The sequence below is a fragment of the Sturnira hondurensis genome, unplaced genomic scaffold (assembly GCF_014824575.4).
Source record: "Sturnira hondurensis isolate 20B ecotype Veracruz unplaced genomic scaffold, ASM1482457v3 Scaffold0018728, whole genome shotgun sequence".
Classification (NCBI taxonomy): Eukaryota; Metazoa; Chordata; class Mammalia; order Chiroptera; family Phyllostomidae; genus Sturnira; species Sturnira hondurensis.
In genome coordinates, this window is record NW_028091359.1 from 19223368 (window position 1) to 19240854 (window position 17487).

At 43.4% G+C, this 17487-nt stretch overlaps 1 long non-coding RNA gene and 1 other non-coding gene across 2 annotated transcripts; both read left to right on the forward strand.

Annotated features, from left to right (window-relative positions):
- The first annotated feature begins 1521 nt into the window (after positions 1-1521).
- LOC119003851 (small nucleolar RNA SNORD16) lies at positions 1522-1617 on the forward strand. Its single transcript, XR_005070053.1, has one exon. It is a non-coding gene; the product is annotated as a small nucleolar RNA SNORD16 (small nucleolar RNA).
- A 2607-nt stretch (positions 1618-4224) lies between these two features.
- On the forward strand, positions 4225-12687 carry LOC119003593 (uncharacterized). The gene is made up of 3 exons (XR_005069991.1): positions 4225-4329; positions 5914-5915; positions 12678-12687. It is a non-coding gene; the product is annotated as an uncharacterized LOC119003593 (long non-coding RNA).
- Positions 12688-17487: the final 4800 nt, after the last annotated feature.

Genomic DNA, 17487 nt, shown 5'->3' on the forward strand with positions numbered 1-17487 from the left:
AGTGGATTGAACTCGGACCTGCGAACTGAAGGATCCAGTGCAGTTCGATTCCCAGTCATGGCACTTGTCTGGGTTGCAGGCCAGTTCCCAGCGGGGGACGCAGGAGAGGCAACCATACATTGATATTTCTCTCCCTAACCATTCTCCTCTAAAGATAAATAAATAAAATTTAAAAAAGATATTTAAAAAAAGAAACAATAATTCACTTGACCTGTATTGAGTAGTATACCCCCAAATATATGGCAGTGTATTAAATACTACAAGAAGGAAATAAGACATTTAAAATATCTGATTAATCATTGACTCCAGGATCTTGCAGTTTAGTACTTATTTGGGGAAAAAAGTTATTCTGTTTTCATTTGCAAAAAATAGGCTATTTACTTTTTTATTTTTAGATTTATCTATTTATTTTTAGAGAGAGAGGAAGGAAGAGAGGGAGAGAAACATTGATGTGTGAGAGAAACATATATCAGATGCCCCTCACATTCCCCCAAGTGGGAACTGGCCTGAACCCAGGCATGTACCCTGATAGGGAATTGAACTGACAATCTTTTTGTCTCAGGCCGGCGCTCAATCCCCTGAGCCACACCACCCAGGGCTATTTTTATTTTATATCTTTTAGAATTTGTTTAATTTTTTACTATATACTACTTTTACAATTTAAATGTATGTATGAAGATACATAGTCATATGAAAAATTCTCACAATGTATGATTAAATGTAAAAACCAAGAAATCCAGTCACATTTCAGTATTACTGCACTGTTAAAAATACAATTATACTTAGAAGGAAAGATCAAAAGGCTCTGGCTGAGTAGCTCAGTTGGTTAGAGTATTGTCCAGATACACCAAGGTTGCAGGTTTGATCCCAGGTCAGGGCACATATAAGAACCAACCAATGAATGCATAAACAGGTGGAACAACAAATCCATGTTTTTCTCTCTCTCCCTTCTCTCTCTAAAAAATCAATTGAAAAAATCAGAAAAACACATTAAAAGATTAAATAGCCCTGGCCAGGGTAGTTTCAGTTACTTGGAGTGTCCTCCCATACATGGAAAGGTTGCCAGATTGATTCTTGGTCAGGGCAAGAATACCTAGGTGGGGCCCTGGCTGGTATAGCTCAGTGGATTGAGCGCGGGCCTGCGAACTACACAACTGCTGTTCGATTCCCAGTCAGGGGCCATGCCTGGGTTGCAGGCCAGCTCCCGGCAGGGGACTCATGAGAGGCAACCATACATTGATATTTCTCTCCTTCTCTCCTTCCCTTCCTCTCTAAAGATAAATAAATAAAATCTTTTTTAAAAAGCTATTTAAATTGCATTTTTAAAAAAAAGAATACCTAGGTGGCAGATTCCACCCCTCCTCCCCACCTGCCCCAGCCCAACAACGACCCTTATCATGGCTGGAAAGGGAGGCAACCAATGTTTCTCTCTCTCTCTCTCTCTCCTTCCCTCCCATTCTTTCTCTCTAAAAAAATTTAAAAATGTATACTCTGGTGAGGATTTAAAAAAGAAATGATTTTTGCAATGATGTAATTTGCATCTTACTCTGTTTTCAGCTGCAGTTGCCTGCTGTTAGTAAGCTGGTTCAGAAGGGTGATGAAAACTCTTACTGAGAAAAAAAAAGATTTTTAAAAAAGGTAAATAAATTTTGTTTAGGGGTTATAGGTGCTTTATTTTCAGATTTGTGTATGTGTTCATAAATATCTTTCATTTTTAAATTGATTTGAGACAGAGAGAGAGACATCGATTTGTTGTTCGACTTATTTATGCATTCATTGGTTGGTTGTTGTATGTGCCTTGACTGGGGATGGAACCTGCAACCTTGGGATGTAACAGAACGACTCTCCAACCAACCCAGATATCCTACCAGGGCCATAAACATCTTTGATTACATGTTACTTTTGGAGGATAAAAAGGTGAACTAAAAGAAATAAAAATAACTTCTGATACAATATTGTTCTTTTTTTTCTTTTTTTAAATATATTTTATTGATTATACCATTACAGTTGTTCTATTCCCCCCTTCATTCCCCTCCACCTGCACACTCCCTCCCCTACCATTCTCCCCCACCATAGTTTATAACCACGTGTCTCAAGTTCTTTAGATTCTATATTTCCCCCACTATTCTCACCCTCCCCCCTATCTATTTTTCTACCTACCGTCTATGCTATTTTCTGTGCCTTCTCCCCCCTTCTCCTCCTCCCACCCCCCTGTTTCTAACCCTCCATGTGTTCTTCATTTCTATGGTTCCACTCCTGATCTAGCTGTCCTCTTGGTTTGCTTTTGTTTTAGGTGTGGTTGTTAATAACTGTGTGTTTGCTGTCCTTTCACTGTTCATATTTTTCATCTTCTTTTTCTTATATAAGTCCCTTTAGCATTTCATATAATAAGGGCTTGGTGATGATGAACTCCTTGAACTTGACCTTATCTGAGAAGCACTTTATCTGTCCTTCCATTCTAAATGAAAGTTTTGCTGGATAAAGCAATCTTGGCTGTAGGTCTTTGGATTTCATGACTTGGAATACTTCTTTCCAGCCCCTTCTTGCCTGTAAGGTCTCTTTTGAGAAATCCGCTGACAGTCTGATGGGTACTCCTTTGTAGGTGACTGTCCCCTTATCCCTTGCTGCTTCTAGGATTCTCTCCTTCATTTTAGTCTTGGCTAATGTAATTATGATGTGCCTTGGTGTGTTCCTTCTTGGGTCCAACTTCTTTGGGACTCTCTGAGCTTCCTGGATTTCCTGGAAGTCTATTTCCTTTGCCAGACTGGGGAAGTTCTCCTTTATTATTTGTTCAAATAAGTTTTCCACTCGTGGCTGTTTCTTTCCCCCTTCTGGTACCCCTATAATCCGGATGTTGGAACGTTTAAAGATGTCCTGGAGGTTCCTAAGCCTCTCCTCATTTTTTTGAATTCTCATTTCTTCATTCCTTTCTGGTTGGATGTTTCGTTCTTCCTTCTGGTCCATTCCATTGATTTGAGTCCCAGTTTCCTTTCCATCGCTATTGGTTTCCTGGACATCTCCCTTCATTTCAATTAGTTTAGCCTTCATATGTTCCTCTAATTTGTGACTATAATCAACCAGTTCTGTGAGCATCCTGATAAATAGTGTCTTGAATTGTGCTTCTGAGAGGCTGGCAATTTCTCGGTCGCTGAGAGTTATCGGCTCTGGGACTTTGAGTTCTTCTCGCGCCATCTTTTGGGCTGTTCGTGCCTGTTAAGTAGCAGGATCGGAGCCCTAAAGTGTTCACTAGAGCAGCGCAACTAAGTCGCTGGGTTGTGACGTTGTATGTGGGGGCGGGGTCAAAGAGGAGCAATGGCGTACCGTCTGCCGTCTCCCACCGCGGCCCCCACCGGCACTGCAGCCACCACCGTCGCCAGGCCCACGCGTTTCGTCCCACTGCACGCGAGTGTGCCACCGCTGTCAGCCCTCCTCCACTGGGTTCGCCCCCTGGGGCCTGCGTGGTCCCTCTCACTATGCGCGAATGTGCCACCGTGGTCAGTCTGCCCCACACCCCGACTGGTTCCGGGCTGCCTGCGCGCCTAGGTCGGGGGATCTGTCCTGCCTGACCCTGCTGTGCTGCTGGCTCCGCCTCTCTTACTGTCCCCGTTGAACGGTTCGTAGTTGTCGGAGTTCCGTATAATTCAGTTTTCTGGTCTTTGGGTGTGTCCTTGTTCTCCAAACCTTTGTTGTATTCAAACTTGGTTGTGGGAGAAGGCACAGTGTTTCCACCTATGCCTCCATCTTGGCGGAAGTCTACAATATTGTTCTTCAGATTGCTTTTTCCACTTAATATATCATGAATCTCTTTCCAATACAATAGTCCCTATAAAGCTACTTTAGTCTTTTTAATAAGTATGCTATTGTCTTGCACAGATTTTATGTTATTTAATTAATCCTCTATTGACAAATATTTCAGATCTTCAAGATGGTTTGCCATTATAAATAATACCACTAGAAACCCCTTTACACATATACAAGGGTATTTCCAGGTGAGAAATTATTATTATTTTTTCTTTTCAAAGAAATGCAGACTGCCACGTGCAGCACCTCATTCGGATGTGTCTGGAGTCTTGGAAGCTTGACTACCCTAAGTTCTTCTACAAATGGACCTTGAGAGCTTGTTTGGAGGTTCTAGCAGGGGAGTGCAGCTACTCGTATACCCTTGACCGAAGACCGGTCCTCTCCTCTAGTTGGGAAGGTCGTCCTCTTTGACCGAGAGATTGCGCAGCTTCGGGAGGGACGCACATGGATCAGTGAGGGAGGAAGGGGACACCCGCCTAGCCAGCCAGATCAGCCGAATCAACCCTGGCAATCAATGGGGTGACAGATGTCGCAGCCAGATCGCCCTCACATCCTCCAGGTGAGAAAGTATTATGTCAAAGTATTAAGTTTTTGTTATAGTTTATATTGAATTATAACATACAGATGAGCACATAAATCATAAACACACAGACGAGCTTCTCACAGAATGATGGTAACTCATTTGACTGCATCGCCTTCCAGACATAGAAAACTGCTCAAGCCCCAGACGCCTCCTGTGCATGCAGCTTTTTATGATCACTGTAAAAAGTGATTTTAATTTCCTTTTAAAAATATTAAACCAATTAATATGAGTAATCAAGTAGTATTTGAGACTACCAGGTTCCCACACCCTCTCCAACACAGAATATTATCATATTCTTAATTTTTGACAATTTGATGGGTGAGAGTTGTGTGTCATTAACTTGTATTTATTTAGTTATTTATTTACTTACTTACCTTTAGAGGGGAAGGAGAGAGGGAGAGAAACATCAATGTATGGTTGCCTTTTGTGCATCCCCTGCTGGGAGTTGGCCTGCAGGGAAGCGGCCTGCAACCCAGGCATGTGCCCTGACTGGGAATCGAACCACGATCCTCTGGTTCGCAGGCTTGTGCTCAATCCACTGAGCTACACCAGCCAGGGCCTAACTTGCATTTTTTTGGTTCTTAATGAGTTTGAGGATTTTATCATACACGTTTTTCTCTAACTTATCTATTATTATCCTTGTTCATTTTTTCTACTGAATATTTTTCTTATTTGTAGGAATTCTTTACCTTGTATGGATGTTAACCCTTTGGCTGTTATATATAATTCAAATATTTTCTTCTCCTTTGTCATTTGTCTTTTAACTTTATGCTGCCTTTTAAATTAAAGAAGTTTCAAATATGTTATAGTTAGATTTTCCAATTTTTTCCTTTTAGCCTCTCAACTTTGTGTCATGATTTAAAAATCTTCCAGAAATTCACCCTGGCTGGTGTGGCTCAGTGGATTGAGTGCCAGCCTGTGAACCGAAAGGTTGCTGGTTTGATTCCCAGTTAGGGCACAGGCCTGGGTTGTGGGCCAGGTCTCCAGTGGGGGACACGCGAGAGGCAACCACACATTGATGTATCTCCCTCTCCTTCTTCCTCCCTTTCCTTCTCTCTAAAAATAAAATAAAATAAAAAACCTTCTAGACATTCAACAGTACAAAAATATCCTTCTATATTTTCTTCTTTATTATAGTTGTGCTTTGAACACTTAGCTATTTTTCAAAATATTTATTGTTTCTTTTCTTTTATTTATTTTTTAGAGAGAGGGGAAGGGAAGGAGAAAGAATGGGAGAGAAACATCAATGCCGTTTTTTTTATGTGGGGGCGGGGTCAGAGAGGGGAAAAAATGGAGCTTTGCTCTGGTCTCCATCAGATTTCTGTCCCCTCTGTGGCCTCCCACAAGCAAATTGGGCCCCTCTGGTGCTGATTCCCAGGTGTGTGGGCCTGTGTACTCTCCAGGACCCTGTGGGTCTCTCCAAAAAACTCTCTGTGAGCCTGGGAGCCTCTCCCAGCACCTCAACCCCGAAAGTCTTTCTAATTGGCACTTTCAGGTTCTAATTCCCGTTGCTGGGGCCCTAGCCGGAGCGGTCTATCTCACTGTTTGCTCCTTCACTTGGTTTATCTGTACATGAATGTGTGGCCGCAGTCATCCAGCTGTCCTGTGCCCTCACTAGGTCTGCCTGTTGCCACCCCACAACTGGGATCTGCCAACTGCCACCGCCTATGCTCCTGGGTCGTCCTGCTCCGCTGCTGACTCAGCCCCTCTTACCGGTCTGGCTGAGTTGTTCATGGTTGTCAACTGCTTTCGTACAGTTCAATTTTCTGTGTTTTGGCTGCATTTTTGTTACTTTGTTGTCTTTAAACTTAGTTGTGCGAGGAGGCACAGTGTTTCCACCTACACCTCCATCTTGGCCAAAAGTCTCTGTAATCTTCTTTAAGCTTATTTTGTATGATCTTAATTATATTTGTATAGTTAGATGTATAGCAGTCTTATATATTTCTAGTTAATTTTGTTTACAAGTATTTAGGAGACTATTGATACTATGAACAGGCTCTCCCCTTGCTATCAATTTTGGACTGTTACTGCTGAGATACAGAGTGGGGCACAAATATTCCCTTTTTATTATAAAATCTTTTATTACAAAATCATAAGTAAGTAATTCTATAACATAACACCATCACACTCAAGCACATTGTATGACGTTTTAGGTGAAATGTTCAAATTAAAACAAATTATTACACCCATATTATTACCCTACCAACCACACTCAAGCAGGCGTTCCTTCTGCCAGACCCTGTATGTGAGAATTAATGATTTTTGAATAGTTATGCATCCACTGGCCTTACTGAACTTATTTATTTATTTATCTGTCATCACTCAAGGATATGTCTATTGATTTTTCGTCTATTTTTATGTTTTAATTTGTTAAGAAAGAGAGGGAGGAAGGGAGAAGGAGAAGGAAAAAAGCATTTATGTGAGACAAAAACATCAACTCTCTGCTCCTATGCACCCTGTACAGGCATCAAACCCATGACCTTTCGGTGCGTGGGACAACGTTCCAACTAACTGAGCCACCCGGCCAGGGCCCTGACAGTTTTTTTTAAATTAAGTTAAAGAGATCCTTCTATTTCTAATTTTTTCTAGTTTATTAAAAGTGAATGTTGACTTCGCCCTGGCTGGTATGGCTCAGTGGATTGAGTGCCAGCCTGCGAACCAAGGATTGTGAGTTTAATTCCCAGTCACTGCATAAGCCTGGGTTGTGGACTGGGTCTCTGGTTGGGGGTGTGCAAGAGGCAACTGTGTTTCTCTCCCTCTTTTTCTCTCTCTAGAAATGGATAAATGAAATCTTTTTTTAAAAAAAGTGAATGTTGCCTTTTACTGCATGCTGTTTTAGGCTCTATTTTTATAAACAATGATTTCTTCTTTAATGAGTAAGTATAGCTAATTATAATAATAAAATTTCCAATATCGAATCATATTCGCATTGCTGGCATAACTTCTCCTTAGTTATATATATACATATATATCTACATACACACATACATACACCATGGCAGGCAGCCAGTGACTGGCCCACCTGGGGACATGTGTGAGTTCTTTGGAGGGTTCTGCAGGGCTCCCCTCCTCGGGAGGCTACAGGCAAGCAGGTTCAGCTCATCAAGTCACTGTCTTGTCCATTTGACCCTCAAGTAAACACCCACATTCTTATCATGCCACAAGATGGGAGTACGGAAGGCTCCCCTGGGACCCCCCTCGGCCCCTCCGCCTCTCCTCCACCCTCCTGTCAGGTGTCCAGCAGTGCCTGGGCCCAGGAGTGATCCACCGCATCTGCATCCTCCTACTCTGTGGCTGATTTTCGGTTAAGATTCTGTTCTCCAAGTCACTTATAAAACCCATCACATTCACACCTCTCACGATTCCATGACATAGGAGTCATATTATTAAAAAGTGACTTGAAGGTAATAGTACGTTAGAAAAAAATTAGGTCTATTCAATAGCCAAATGATGGAAGCAACCCAACTGCCCGTCAACAGGTCACTGGATAGCTCTGGCTGGTGTAGCTCAGTGGATTGAACACGGGCCTACGAACCACACTATCGAAGTTCGATTCCTAGTCAGAGCACATACCTGGGTTGCTGGCCAGTTCCCAGCAGGGGACCCACGAGAGGCAACCATACATTGATGTTTCTCTCCCTTTCTCCTTCTCTCCTCCTCTAAAGATAAATAAATGTTTAAAAAAAAGATAAGTGGATAAAAATGCTGTGGTATATTTATGTGATGGAATATTACTTGGCCATAAAAACTAATGAAATCTTACCATTTGCAACAGTTTGGATGGACCTAGAGGATATTATGCTAAGTGAAATGAGACAGTCAAAGAAAGATGAATACCATATGATTTTACTCATATATGGAAGCTAAAGAATATAAATGATAAGCCCTGGCTGGTGTAGCTCAGTGGATTGAATGCAGGCCTGCAAACTAAGGGATCACGGTTCGATTCCCAGTCAGGGCACATGTCTGGGTTGCAGGCCAGTTCCCAGCAGGGGATGCAGGAGAGGCAACCATACATTGATATTTCTCTCCCTCTCCTTCCCTTCCCCTTTAAAAATAAATGAATAAAATCTTAGAAAAACAACAACAAAGAATATAAATGATAAAACCAAACAGAAACAGGCTCACAGCCCTCGCCTAGTGGCTCAGTTGTTAGGAGCACTGTCCTGTACAACAAAAGGTTGGGGGTTCAACCTCCAGTGAGGGCGCATGCCCAGGTTGCGGGTTCAGTCCCTGACCAGGGTGAGTATGAGGCAACCAATTGATGTTTCTCTCTCTCTCTCTAAATGTCAATTAATAAATAATTGTTTAAAAGTAAGACTCAGAGATACAGAGAATAGACTGATGACGGTTGCCAGAGGAGAGGGAGGTTGGGGGACTGGGTAGAAAAGGTGAAGGGACTGCGAAGTGCAGATTGGTAGTCACAGGACAGTCACGGGGACGTAAAGTCCGGCACAGGGAATACAGTCGAGGATACTGTAGTGACTACGCACACATATGGTGCTAGTTGGGAACAGGAAACATCAGGGGGAACATTTTGTAAAGTACATAATTGCCTAACCAACATGCTGTACACCTGAAACTAGTACAAAATAATACTGACTGTAAAATGTAATTGAAAATAAAATTTTTAAAAAGAAAAGAAACAAATTCTGACATTGGAAAGCAAAAAAAAAAAAAGAAAGAAGTTAGGTCTACACTTTTGGCCATTCATCAATTATTTTTTCAATTTAATAAAGTTTAAGAACTTATAGAAATACTAGTCTAAAATAGAATCAAGTAGCTGTCAGATCTGCAGAGGAATGCGTTTTCAGCAACAAAAGTAAAACTGGCTCCTGCCCCGGCCAGTAGGCCGGTGGTTAGTGCAGCGTTCCCATCCGCCGAGGGTCTGGGTTCGGTGTCCAGTCAGCACACACACGGTGTTTCTGTCTCTGTCTCTCCCTTCTCTGAGATCGATACATTTAAATATTGACTATTTTAATAAGTAGTAAATCCAAAAAATGTGATGTAACTTGATGATTCATTCGTGAGGAAACTTAAGGGAAATAACTTCATTCTCACTGTTAATACAAATATACAAATAAAGTGACTGAGATAAATTTTTTAAATTGCTTTTAGGGAGAGCAAGGAAGGAAGAGTGAGAGACAGACAACAATTTGTTGTTCCACCTACTTTCTGCATCGTTGGTTGCTTCCTATATGAGCTCTGGCCGGAGATCACACCCAGAACCTTGGCATACTGGGACGATGCTCTAACCAACTGAGCTGTCTGGCCAGGGCTCAACATAATTTTTAAAGATTTTTATTTATTTATTTTTAGAGAAAGAGGAAGGGAAGGAGAAAGAGGGAGAGGAACATACATATGGGAGAGATACATCGATTGTTTGCCTCTCACGTGCCCCCAACTATGGACCTGGTCCACGCCAGCCAGGGCATGACTCAATATAATTTTTAGTTTCAGGTATAGAGCATAGTGGTTAGATAGTCTAAATTATCCTTTAAAAAGTTGAGCCCCGGCTGGTGTGGCTCAGTGGACTGAGTACTGGCCTGCAAACCAAAGGGTCCCTGGTTTGATTCCCAGTCAGGGCACACGCCTGGGTTGCAGGCCAGGTCCCAGGTGGGGGTGTGCGAGAGGCAACTGATGGATGCATCTTTTGCACATCAATGTATCTCTCACTCTCTTTCTCCCTCCCTTCCTCTCTCAAAAAAATTAAAATAAATAAATAAAAATCTTTAAAAAAAAATATAAAGTTGAAGGAGGGTCCATACTTTCCAGGTTTCTCTGCTGGCCGTGTTTATAACCGAGAAACACTCTTTGGAAAAGCAGTACATTTAAATGTGGTAATAGCTGTGACACTGAAATCCTACTCCTGGAAATTGTGCTAAAAATAATTCAGTGAACTAAGAGGCTATATCCATGAAGATATTTGTAGCGTTTTCCAATTAGTACTATAACAGATTACCATGAGCTTTGTGGCTTAGGCTTAAAACAACACAAACCTATTATCTCAGTTCTGAGGGATAAGAAGGCCTAAAACCAAGGTGTCCGCAGAGCTGTTCCTTCTGGAGGCTCTATGGCAGAATCTGTTTCCTTGCCATTTCCAACTTCTAGAGCCAGCCTGCACCCCTCGGCTCTTTGTGCCTTCCTCCAGCTTCTAGGGCCCCACGGCACCGTCTGGTGCCACCGCCACATCCCCTTTTGCTGACTCTGACCCTCCTGCATCCCTCTTATCAAGATACTAGTGGCTGCATCAGGCCCACCAGGATAACCTCCCAGGTCAAGGTTCTTAATCTCAACTACAAAAGCCCTTTTGCCATACACGTAAAGTAACATATTCACAGGCTCCAGGGATTAGGATGTGGACATTTTAGAAGACCATTTTAATTTTACTTATTTTTGGAGAGGGGGGAAGAGAGGGAGAGAAATAGCGATGTGCGAAACACCCATGGGTTGCCTCTCATTCGCCCTCCGACAAAGACCCAACCCACAGCCCAGGCATGTGCCCTGAGTGGGAATTGAACTGGAGACCTTTGGCTTGGCGGGACACCGCCTAACCAACTGAGCCACACTCATCAGGGTGGAAGACCATTATTTTGTCTCCGGTAGTATCACTAACACGTTTTACTATACGACTACAATATTATTACACCACAAAAGCTAAACATTTATTTTTTTTTATAAATGGAAACACATTCCATTTACAGAAACAGTGTGGGGTTGTTGTTTTTTTTGCTACCATACTATTTTTTTAAAGATTTTATTTATTTATTTTTAGAGGGGAAGGGAAGGAGAGAGGGAGAGAAATAACAATGTATGGTTGCCTCTTGTATGTCCCCGGCTGGGAACTGGTCCGCAACCCAGGCATGTGCCCTGACTGGGAATTGAACCACGGTCGTTTGGTTCGCAGGCCCATGCTCAATCCACTGAGCTACACCAGCCAGGGCTAAACATTTATTTCTTAATATTATCTAATATCCAGTCCATGCTTGATTTGCTATGATTGTCTCAAGCGTCCTTTTCCAATGAGTTTACCTGGCTCGGGATAAATGCTAAGTTCAAGATCACAGTGTCTCAGTTGATAGGTCTAAGTTTCTTTTATCTGCAACAAATTTCCCTTCCTTTTTCTTTTTGAAGCCATTTATGTTGTATATCTCACATCCTAGATTTGTTTCTTCACTTTCTGTTATTTAACTTGTTCCTCTATTCCTCATATGTCCTATAAACTGACAGCTGAATTAGAGTGAGGTTTGATTTTTTATTTTTATTTTGAATGTCTCAGAGGTGGTGCTTCTTGTGTTTCCTGTTGTACATGTGACTTCACAGCTCCTCCCATCAAAAGGTGGAGTCTATTTCCTCACTCCTTGAATCTGGGCTGGCCCTGTGGCTTGCTTTGATCAGTAGAATAGGGTGGAACTGACAGTGTGTCCGTTCTAAGGCTAGGCCTTAAGAAGAAAGCTTGCGTGATTCTGCCTGTTTTCTCGGAGTCCTGGCAACAGCCATGATGGGAGATCACAGGAAGCAGAGATAAACTGTACCAGCTGAGGGCCATCCAAGACCCCAGACAATGAATGAGGAGCTGACCTCACACTTACCAGACTAGCTCAGACAGAAGAACTGCCCAGCCGAGCCCAACCCAAAATGCTGAACTGCAGAACTGTAAAATAAATGATTATTGTTCTAAGCCACTAAGAATTGCCCTGGTTTATTTTATATCAAAAGCTAACTGATAATTTTCTTAAGTCCCTGGGATTATTACTCCCACCACTCATGGTTGGTTTGCTTTCAGTGACCTCTAGCCCACTTATCCTGTGTCTCATTCTTTTGTTTAAAATATGTATCCTGGGTACCTACTGCATCAAGCCAGGTTGCGTATCGGAAACACAACAATGAACAGTCTTGTCTTGGTCTTGTGACAGGCGCACACACAGGCAATTTCAGTTCAGTGTGATGTTGTAACAAGCATGTTGCCAAGAGAGGACATGGGACATCTAATCCAAACTAGAATGTCACATAAGACTGGTATTAGAGCATCATATAAGGTGAGGGAGAAGGTGAGGCAGACAGAGGTACCGATTGTTCAAAAGCCTGGAGAGGAGAGTAGGTGGTTCAGGTAAAGAAAAGACAAGATCCTCAGTACAGCTAGAATCCAGAGAACCAGAGGGGGAGTGTGGCGAGGTGAGGCCGCGCGCAGAAACAGGAACTAGAACACGAAGAGCTCTGTGCCTCCTGCAGGAGTTTAGACACCTGCTGAAGGAGGTGTGTAATGTAATGTGTAATCCACTATGTGTTACAGGAAGAGCACAAGGGCTTCGATCCGACACAAACATTAGAGCAGGAGACCGGTCAGGTGGCTGTTTGGATCATCCAAAGGACGTCTCTTTTGGCGGCAGCAGTGGGGACGGAGGTGAGTGGATTGCTTTTAGATGCTTAGGAGTTAGGGCTTGGTGAATGACTAGAAATGGGATGATTAAAAAAAGGAAGGAATTAAGAATGTCCCCGGATGACTGACTTGGCCGAATGATGATAGACACCAAAACAGGGAATCTCTGAAAGGAGCAGGTAGGGGAAGGAAGATGAATTCAGTTTGAAATATGTTGAGTTTTTTAAACTGCACTTATTGGGGTGACATTGGTTGATTAAACGATGTACGTTTCAGGTGGCAATTCTACAACGCATCATCTGTGCACTGCACTGTGTCCCCCGCCCCAAGTCTAGTCTCCTTCTACCACCATTTATTCCCCTTTACCCTCTCCTGCCTCCCCGCCCTTCCCTTTGGTAATCACCGTACTGTTGTCTGTGAGGGGTTTTCCCCCTTAATCCCTTCACCTTTTTCATCCAGCCTCCCTGCATCCCCCCCCTCTGATGGCTGCCAGTCTGTTCTCTGCATCTCTGAGTCTGTTTCTACTTTGTTAGTTCACAAGATTCTCCATGTAAGTGAAACCACACGGCATTTGTCTTTCTCTGTAATATGCTGAGTCTGAGTGCCTTCAGGACATCCAGATGGAGATGTCCAGTAGGCAGTTGGATGTACCTGAGACCTGACAATATTTTAGATGTTTACTATCAAGTTGGAAAAAAAGGAAGGATAGGAGGTGGCTGATTATTGAGGCGTTAGGAACTAGAAGTTCCCTCCAGATGGAAGAACAAAGGTTTTGGGAAAACAGTGAGCAAACTGGAAGACTAGAAGGTAGTGGTCAGTGTAAGGTTCCAGGGATGCAACAGTACTAGACAATGGATCTAAGATGCTCAAAGAAATGAGAGGCCAAGCTGATGAACGGGCCACCCCAGATGATAGCAGATGCTGGGATGAAGAAACACTGTGAACCAGATGTCAAAATCTTTAAAAAATGCGAGGAAGAGTGGGTGACAGCAGTAAAGAGGGCAGGGAGCATGGCCAGATGGACAGCATGAGCTTCAAAGACAGAGTCAAGTCCCCAAATGGGGGTATGTGTGGTCAGGGAAGGGAAGACTCAGAACAGCTTGAGGATGCCAGGAACAAAATGAGAGGTGACTAGGGGGGGGCTTCCCTTGGGCCAGTCACCAAAGATGACAGGCGCGTGAGCTGTGGAATGAGCTGCTTGTCCCAGCATGCATCGTTGGTGCTTCCTGAGGGATTTGGTTCCCCTGGAGGAGGGAGCAGCAGCCCCGTGGCAGCGCTTCTCCAAGAGCCGGCCAGGGATAAAGTTGCCCGATTTAGCCAATGAAAATTACAGAAAATGCCCAGTTAAATTCCAATGTCGGGCACTACATGGGACACGCTTATACTTAAGAAAAATGTTTATCTGAGGTGCCCAAAGCAGCTTACTGATTTCTACAAAGTTATGGCATCGTGTGGTCATAACCTGCCAGTTAGTTAACCTCTCCCCTCTCCAACTCAGTTCCATTGTATAGATGGTAAGTCAAGAGCATGCTAACCGCTGGAACTATTAGACCTTAAAACATACAGTGGTTGAACAGAAGTTTCTTTTTTTTGCTAACTAAACCAGTCACTAAGCTGGGGAGGTCCTTCTCCATGCAGTATGCAGTCATTTAGGGCTCTGGGGGATGAAGGCCCTGTCTGGGGTGTCCTCTGCATTCTGGCCTGATGGGAAGGAAGAGCAAGGAGGAGCACGTGTGGGAGGTTTCTACAGGCCAGGCCTGAATGTGGTGCAGACATTTCTGCACAGCCCATAGGCTGAACTCAGTCACAGAGTGGTATGCAATGGCAGGGGAGCCTGGGAAATGTAGTCGAGCAGTGTGTGCAGAAAGAAGACAAGGAGAATTTGAGTGAGCAGTTCCTGCCACACCCTTTATGAGGGCTCTCTGTGGGTCTCATGTGGGTCAAAAGATTCTGGATCAATAACCTTTGCTTTAAAAGAACTGGCACGAGTATGCACATACACACCACATCCCCACTGCTACAGAAAATGTGATTAAGAACAGAATTAAGATCATCACACTAATTTTTTCTAGGTATTGCAGTTTGATAGTCAAAGGTGTCACCTCTCAAATAGCTCTCATTAAAGGGAATAGGAAAAGTCCATTCTGTGTTTCCAAATTCTAGCTGCTAGCCCACTGAGTTGGTGTTGTAGTTTTCCATTATGATAAAATTTACCACAAATCATTCCAAAACAAATGTTTCCCCCAGAGTTTTTGCTTATGTAAACGTCTGTTGCCATGACAACAAAAAATACTGCCCTTGATCATATGGCAGAGCTTGCTGAGGAACAAGAAGGCACTAGCTGGTCCAGACATAAACCCAATCCCACAGGCATGCCCAACAAATGAGAAATGAGAAACTAGGGCAATTTTTTGTTCAAAAGAAAAAGTAAAAATAGGGGAAGAACTTGATTCTAGTGGGAGAAAAGATGTGGCCAAAGAATTTAAATAAACCACTTCCTCTTGTTACATTCTTTTTTGAGGAATGGGATCTGGCTTTCTCCTTTTTCTTGTCACCATATTTCGCCATATATAATGTGCACCCACGTTTTGGTGTATTATACCTGGGATTATGAAATTGGTATACCCAATGTATAATGTGCATCCTTATTTTTTCCTCAAAAGTTTGGGCAAAAAAGTACACATTATGCATGGCAAAACATGGTACATCACAAGACTCCTAAAAGGATTTGGATCCAAGACTCAGGCCAATTCGCTCCACTTCTAGCCTACCTCGACATTGACCGGCACGGGGTCATGCCCCTTCGCCATAATGCACAGAGAGAATTCATAAGGACCCTGCTCCTGCTGGTTGCCTTCTTCAGTTGCTGCCTCTGAGGTCTATATATTCTGAAAGATCTAAATAATGACAGGATGAGTGATTCCTTTGAATAGTGTTTAGGATATATTCAGCTACTTTCATTACATCTGACATTTTAGGTTACAGGATTCAGACTGTTTGAAAGTATGGCTAAAGCTAGAAATTAAAAATAAGATACAAGTGAATAATATTCATTGTTTGAGTATAGCTCCACTCTTAAGTGGTCCAGCTGCCACGCCTCCTGTGAAAAGAAAAAGGGACATCGCCACAGGGAAGCACCCAAACTTTTGAGGCTGGGCTTTGACAAGCATTCCATATTTCAGCCATGGAAGGACCTTCCTAAATGGCTTTTACTCTGATACTAAAAGTGAACCTACATTCTTTGAACACACACAGGACCAGGGACTCAGGGCACAGGGTGAGGGAGCGGCTGAGAGGTAACCAGCTCGATCCCTATTCCCCAGGACTCAACCCGGCTGAGGAAAATATTGATTTGACAAGCAGGCAATGTCTGCTTCAGCAGGTCCTGTGTGGGCTCTGGAGATGCACTGAGCAAATGAGATGCAGCTCCTGTCCTGCTAGGGCTGCTTTATAGCCTGAGATGGAATGAAATCTTCAGAGAAATACATAATCATCAGAGAAATACGTAACTGCGATCTGAGAGGAGTGGTATCTAGGTGAATGATTTGATGATTATAAATGGGATTTGGGGGTTCAAGGAAGTCATCTCTGAGATATGGACATTTCTTTAAAGACTTTATCTTTAGAGGGGAAAGGGAAAGGGAGAGAACTATCAATATGTGGTTTTGCCTTTTGTGCACCCCCTGCTGGGGGCCTGGCCTGCAACCCAGGCATGTGCCCTGACTGGGAACGGAACCCCGACCCTTTGGTTTGCAGGCCCACGCTCAATCCACTGAGCTACAGCAGCCAGGTCAGGAATGGACATTTAAATTGGTAAGTAACAGTTTCGGGAGGGAGGTGGGAGAGCAAGGAAGTTTCCTAGAGGAGCTGGAAGGAAAGCCTGCCAGAAGCACAGAGGTGCAGGTGAGACTGAAGAAAAGGTCATCACAGAGTGCAGCCGACTTATGGAATGCAGACTGGGATAGAGAGATCATCAGAAAGCTTTTTAAGCCAGGGAGTTCCATGACCAAGTTTACCTCGAGGGAAGATCACTCTGGTTGCTCCATGAGACAGACTGGGGAAGTGAATAACTAGGAAGGCTGCTGGGGTGGTCCGCAGGAAGGACGATGGCTACTCAGGAGCTGGAGATGGAAGTGTCTACAGACGTGTGACAGTATTTGGGAGGCAGAGCTGAAGGGACTCAGTGATGAACTGGCTGTGGACAGGGATGTCTGTAAATGGGCTGCCAACTTGAACATTAAGCAGAATAATCAAAGCCAATGTTTACTGAGTGCCAGGAAGTCCCGCACTGATCAGGGACACTGGATGGAGGTGGCAAGAGGGGCTGTGACTTAAACCACACCGTTGTCTGTAAATTTCAAGATGTGAGCCCAGCACAGAGGAAGTGGGTGCTTTTTCTACTGGTTACTCACAAAAAGTGTGGTCTGCTCACTGAGCTTTGAGTCTGGTGACCTTGACCAGAACACTTTTAGAAAACCACCAGGGGCACCTATGGTAGTTATGGGTGTGGTTATTTCTAGAGTGTAAGACCCACGAGGGCGCAGTCTATTCCACAGGAGCTACCACTTTGAACTACCGTAATCCGATCAAATTCTAGTCACCGAAGCACCCAGATAGCCAAGAAAATACAGTCAAGCCCCTCTTGGTGATAATGGATGAAAGAGTACCTCTGTTCTGTGGCAGTAGGCACCCTTGAGTTCATATGACGTTCTCAAAAAGAAAT